The following is a 6964-nucleotide window of genomic DNA, read 5'->3' on the forward strand; positions in this document are numbered from 1 at the left end:
CGGCCCGGTAATAATGGTAACGGTGGCAATAAAAACGGTCGCTTCCGGTAGTCCGAAAATGTTTCCATCAGTGCCGCGCGAAAATGTCTGCCCCACGCAAACACACACACATACACATATGCATGGAAAGCCCATTCCGGCGTAAGCCTTTTCCCAAATAAAGCCGCACGCACCGCAAGGGAAACCACACGCCGATAACGGACCCGGGCCAGCTTCCCTGATCGTCACCGGGGACCAACTTTTCACTCACATCCCCGCACCCTCGCACCCTTCGCGCCCACCACCGAACTGGAACGCGGGCCGCCATATTTCGGTGCATAAATTTTCAATTTTATAATTAAAACAAGATTATACGCAACAGATAAAATGATAATGTTCGAACCAAAAAATTAATTACACATTAATTACCTCCACCACCGTCGTTCGGGCTCGTTCTCGTGTGCGTGTGTGTGTGCCCATTGCCGTTCGTCCGTGCAACTCACGGGCAATCTCAGCAAGGAAAGGGGAAAAAAAGGATATAACGCGCGCGTTGCAAACGGCACGCCTAAAGCTATGCAATTGCATCGCAAACCGTGATAAATCCCAGCGCGCGCGCACACAATTTGTTGCACGTGGACGCAGCGGAAGCGACGAATTGGATTTACGACCGCGGTGGCATTTTCGCACAAGGCGCGCAAATTATGTGACTCCTGTGTTTGTGTCAGTATCGCTTTTTTTTTTTGTTTTTCCAGCATTCCCTTCACGCCATTCATCATTCGCATTCGGGCGAGGAGTCGTGCCGAGGTTCTGAGGTAATATTAACATGTATTTGTTTTGAAATTTGTGCCGTATGATGAAGTAAATGAAAAAAAAAATGAAAAACTCGACGATGAACCGGAAAGCAACGGCTATGCAATGCAGGATTTTTGCAATCCCAATTCAAACGTGCAACAATCCACTGCTATGCTTTGATGCGTGTGTGTTTTTCTACCTCAACGGGTAAATTATGAACTAATTTAGCGTTAATGATAAATTGCACACCACACAGTTGTTTTGTTTTTACATTACTTCCCCTACCACAACTTTTATTTCATAGTTTATAGTTTAAGGAAGAAAATTAGGAATTTTTCATTTGTTTCGTTTGACTTAATTTACAACGCACTAGGCGCCTCCATTATGATCATAAAAATGATTTGATAGAAATCAAACTTTCCCTTAGCTGCTTATAAAAAAATATCTTTGTAGCAATTCAAACCTTGTTCAAGATAAAAGTTCTTGCATAGATTTTCTTTAATCCCTGGAAAGAGTTAGGAAGGAATAAAATCCCAACGCACACCATAAAATCGACAAAAGAAAACAATTTCCCATTATTGGAGTTGTACTTGTAGAAAACGAACCCAAGCAAAACGTGAACCAAGTCGATCCTAAGCCGGCGAGCGTCTTACGGTTACATTAAGTAATTTCCTTTCAGTGCGATCGGTTACGGAAGCATCGCTGGGAAGCGGGCCAATGAACGTTTCGACAAACTTTACAGCTGCACAGATTGTCGTCTCATTGTTGTCCTTCCAGATCTTAGATCCTTGTCGAGTGTCACTCAAAGCGAGAGTGGAAGCGAGTGCTGGAAATCCAACCGGTAATCCAACATCGGTAATTTTCCTCTCAAGTGAAAGAGTGAGGAGTGAAACCAACTGCTCCAATTCCCACCGGAAAAAAGGGTTGAATGGGGAAAGCCAAGGAGGGCGGTAAGGCGGATGGAAATGATTAAGTCAATCGAACTTGGCATGGAAAAGGTACAAACCCGCGAAGAACGACGAAGACGACCGCCAAGGAAACCTCCTCAAACCTGGGTGGGGGAAAACCCGCTACGGAGTGGAGATGGGGGACTTGTATCCGGAAGTTTTTATTACCCTTTTTCCACGAGTTTCCACGAACCAGACCTTCCTGATTATATATTTAAATGTTTCAATTAACCCGTCGATTCGGTGTCTTCTGCTCGAAAATGGCACTAGGGAGGTTTGATGCAACCCTTCGCAACTCCCATGACCCCCTCCTGCCCTTCCCTATCACTCGGAAAAACGCTCGAAATATGGCACCAAACCGGACTGCCTGCGCTGCGAAGAAAATTGGAACTTTATCGGCGGTGTGTAAATCCGCCAGTCATACCCCTTTTCTCTAACTCCCCCCGTCCCCCTCCAGGGGGTTTTTCTGGCACCAAAGTGGCGCAAAAGTGGGCGAGAATAAATCCGATTAATAATTAGCTTCACCTCACACCCAAAGGCGAGTGAAACTTTCCGAGCGCGTTTTCCCTTTCGTGGTACGGTGGAAAACTTTCTTCCTGCTAAAAACCGTGACGTCTTCTTCGAGTGCGAGGGGGGGGGGGGGGGAAAGGCATTGAGGGTTAAGTTCTTTCCCGTTGATTCCTTCAATACTCCTTCGTCAATGGAAAGCAAGCCGTGATTGCAGGATAGTAATGGGAACCGGCGCTACGATGGTACGATTATCACACGCCACACCGATATGTGTGTGCGAGAGTTAAGGAAAGCGAGAGAGAGAGAGAGAAGATAGGGAAAAACATGGAGGGTGGGTGTGAAAAATTTTCCTTCCTTCTCAGTGACAAGTTCTATTAAAAATACTTTAAGGATTAAGATCATAAGTCTCGGCGCGTTTCGTTTTCCCTGTCGCCGTGGCTCGCTCGGTGCGAAACAGACACCTAGCAAGAAGTTGGGAAAAGTTTTCCACCCACTCTGCCGGCAGAGCGTCCCGTTGTGCGTGTCGGAAAAGCCACGTTTCAGGCAGACTGTCGTCGATGCATCCATCATTCCAATCCCATCGACGGCAGACGACACCTTCTCGCCGCTTCCCGCTACCCAGGGGAAGCAGGTCGCATGACAGGAGGGGAAAACTCCACTTCACAACACTTAAAGGTAGGCATTTTCACCGTTTGCCACCGCTCGGGAAAAGTTCGAACAGCGGGGAGATTAGGTTTGATTAGGCGACCCGCGCTAATCCGGGGCGCTTTTCCTTCCTTCCGCGAAAAGGTAACGCACGCGGAAACGCTACCAGGGAGTGGGCGGATGGGCCGGGAAAATCGGCAAAAACTTCCACCAAAGCATTAACAAAAACATCGCTCAAACGCGCCATCGCATTTGCCTCTGCGGAGGGAGATTTTCACCGAACGGTAGAGAAACAACACAGAAACGATATGTGAGGGGTAAAAGTGAGACAGGGAGAGAGGTAAGCGAAGGGAAGAGTACTGATGCTGATCCTGGGCGCTTCCCCTTTCCAGCGCACCGTCGTTTCGCCGACTGCGGCATCGATGCCGATGGATTACAGTTAATCGCACCAATTATGGGCTACAAATTGGCCCTGGGACAAAATCCTGCCAGCCCTTTTCACTGCTCGCTCCCCTCGCCAGACCTTCGACACACACACCCACACAGCGAACCCATCCCGAAATGTATGTTGAAGGACGTGTGCGTATGCGATTGCGAATTGGCGAGCTCGCGCGTCCAGTTTATTGAATCCAATTAATATTGCAATAAACTTCAATTAAATGTGCTACCACCCTCTTCCATCACCTATCCTGTCCCTCTCAGTCATACAGATATCCAAAACACACACACAAGCATGCACATACATTCTCATTTTCCTAGCCAGAACGATAATGCCGAAAGAAAACCCGTAGCTAAAGGGAGGCACAAGAAAACTCTACTTCAACTAAATAATGCCGGGAAGGAAAACAGCGGTGTGGAGAGGGAAGGAACGAGCAGGCGGTAGGTTCTAATGCCTAATCGTTGCCCACCCCTCCCTCTGCAAGATCCGTTTTGCGAGTGAGATACGCTTAATCACCGTCAGCCGAGTTTTCCGTGGCCGAACCACGTCAATTCGTTTTACTTTTTCCAACCCCCTTTCCGAAGAGGAGGAAGGGCGGGGACCGATTGCCAAGGGGCGGGAAAATGCAGCATCAATACGCATCATTGTTCGTGTTCACGCCACGACAAAATAGCGACGGGTTGCTACAAAAACAACAGGGTAGCACGAAACATTAGTAAGAGACAATTTTCCATTCACTCCAGAATATGAAACAACCATTAGGACCTTGGAAAGGGGTTGTAGTAGTAGTACATACATCGACTTAAATATGCTTCATAGTCATATAACGCATTTGCATGTAAACAAACGTTTACAGCTTATCCGAGATAAGTGTTACAAATTAAAAGATAAAACAAACAGATGAACTCGTACAAACTATCCGCGTTCTTCGATCGTTTTATGATTTTCAATAGTATCACGATTTTATTATACATAATATATACCTTTACAATATACATAGTTCCATAATAAATTGCCTAATTTGTCCACACAGTCGATGTGGTCGCTTCGGTACACAGTTGTTCAACTTCAGTCGCACCTGACATTTCCGCTCCTTCCGCTCATCGTGACGCCTTTTCCTAACGAACTCCGACCATTACATGCCTTGTTTATGCCTTTGCGTGTGACTTCGCGTCGCTACGGTCGACAAGTGTCGAATGGCGAACACAACCTTCAGCAAACTGCCCTTTTCCACTCGCTCAAACTGTCGCGAAGCCCTGTCCCTTCGTTCTCTTTGTGCTGCATGTCTTATGCGAAGGATTTTCCCAGCTGGCCAATCGACCTAGCTGGTGTGTGCGTGCGTGTGCACATTTGCTTCTGCCCTTGGACGCTTTTTTAGGTAAGAATGTTTGACGTACGTTACGTTTCCCTCGCCGTTCCACTATATGAATAGACATGGCCAATAAATTGTTTTAGATTTTTCTTTCGGCGTTTCTCGCTTCTCTGCCACAGGTTTCCCAGGTTTTCCTTTTGTCGCCGTCCATCGATGAACTGAATGTTTGATTTTCCACACGAAAGTGTTGGAGATAAACGAAACTATAACATTCACTCACTCACTTATTTGCTTTGAAAGTTGTGTTTTATTAGCTCTTAAAAAATTTAAATTCTTAACCTTCCCTTTGCATCTGTTATGATTAGTTAGTTATAGAGGAAGTACAATTCCCTAACGTCATTTGATTTTGCTAGAACACACATCGAATTTGGGTTTTCTGCATCTTATTTGTGCTTTGTTTGGGAATTATGATTTTGTACCTGATTTGTTGATGCCGCTAGTTACGCATTTTTTCTGTACTAAATGAAATTAACTTTTTTGAGAAACGTAAGATCACGTGGAAGTGATTCACCACTTGGTTTTTCGTTTCCCAAACTACATTGCGTGCACATTCCACCAGTTTTTCGAGAATTAAAAAACACAGAAAACAGATGGAAACGTTTAACCCCTCGAATTGCTTCTTCCGTCTTTCACTCTGCAAAATAAAAAAGTAGCCTTAAAATCCTTCCTTTATCATAACTCCATCGACATCGACGTTGCTGTCTTCCACTTACACTTTCTCTCGCTGAGCTTTCATTTCTAATAATACTCCTATGACCTGTCGAGACCATCCTTAGTTAGCTTAATTTCCCTTCCAAAGTTCGTTGCAAATCAATTCCATAACAAACAATTCGTTTATAATCGTAACATATCCTAATATTTACACTGTGCTCGGTGTTCTGCCTCGGCGCAACATAACATAAACGAAATCACCTTCTCACGACCCTCCCCGCCAACTCCCCTCTCTATGGCTTCTTGTGTGCTACCTTCTGCTCAGTTGCTTGCACAGTTTTGTTTCCTTCTTCGTGCGAGGATTATTTATCTTAAGTACAAAAATAAAATATCAAAATGAGGAGCACGCTTCTACTGCGTGGTTTGTTCAAAGCACCCCGACCCAGTATGAGGATGAAAAAATGAGTCGACTGCATGCTCCGCTTCGCTTCCCTTCCCAACGCACCGACCGATTAGTCCATTTCGTTGGTTCTACGTCTAATCCGCAATGGGCTAAAAATTTGGCACAAGGCTGCATTGTCACCGGGTTATGGCGTCAAACAGGTTCAAACTTAAAAATACTTGTAATAAAAGGTGCGATAAAAACGACAGTGTCTTTGTTAAATGTAAAATAAGGCAAAATTCATGGGAAGATTCATTTAGTCTCAGGATTATGATTTAACACATGATAGTAATATTGATAAAAAGTAAACGCTAAAGCATTAATTCTACAGATATATGACAAATAAAATGTGAAAAATAATACTTAGAATAGAATGTTTCGCCAGTTATGTTAATAAATTAATTGAAAATGAATCCTTATTCTTTGCTCTGTATTATATCCCACTAGGTTAGTTGTGACACTTATAAAAGATACCAAAAAGAATTATAATACTAAAATACTTTTACTGCTGATATTGTGTACCAATTCCTTAAATTCCATCAAGTGGAACACATCTCTTCTTTCAGTATTGTTTTTTAAATAATACATTAAGAATATAATTTCAAATTTAACTGTGCGTTCAGCACTAACGAGGCACGAAAGGATTGTAAACAGTTGAAAAATTTAAATGAAATATGCTATACATCCAAATATTCAAAGCCATTTAATTATGATGAGAGTGGCGTTGAGCCTAACAGAACGAAATAGTGAGGAAATCAATAGGTAATGTAAATAATACATATAATTAAAGATGATAATGATAATATTGAAATTATTTCGTAAGTATAAATCAGTATCTTTTTAACCTTGTTATAGCGTGGCATAGCAAATTAATAATGAATGATATAAAAGTACTTAAAGATGTGGTAAAAGTAAGATAAATATAAAATGTTGCACAATCCTTGCATGAATTAGAACAAAGGCATTTGGCTTCTAACCAACCAAGCAAAACGTATAAAAATGTTTGATTAATATGTTATGTAAAAATCAGGAACCTTATTGCAATAATGTACACTCCAACTATCAAGCACTCAGACGTTAGTTAGAATCTTCGATTTGAAGAAAGATTGTTCGATTTGTTTTCCCAGATGCAACTGTCAAGTTAGCGTTGAACGACTGTTGCATTTTGTAAACATTGGAGAATATGT

The sequence above is a fragment of the Anopheles coustani genome, chromosome X (genome assembly GCF_943734705.1).
Source record: "Anopheles coustani chromosome X, idAnoCousDA_361_x.2, whole genome shotgun sequence".
Classification (NCBI taxonomy): Eukaryota; Metazoa; Arthropoda; class Insecta; order Diptera; family Culicidae; genus Anopheles; species Anopheles coustani.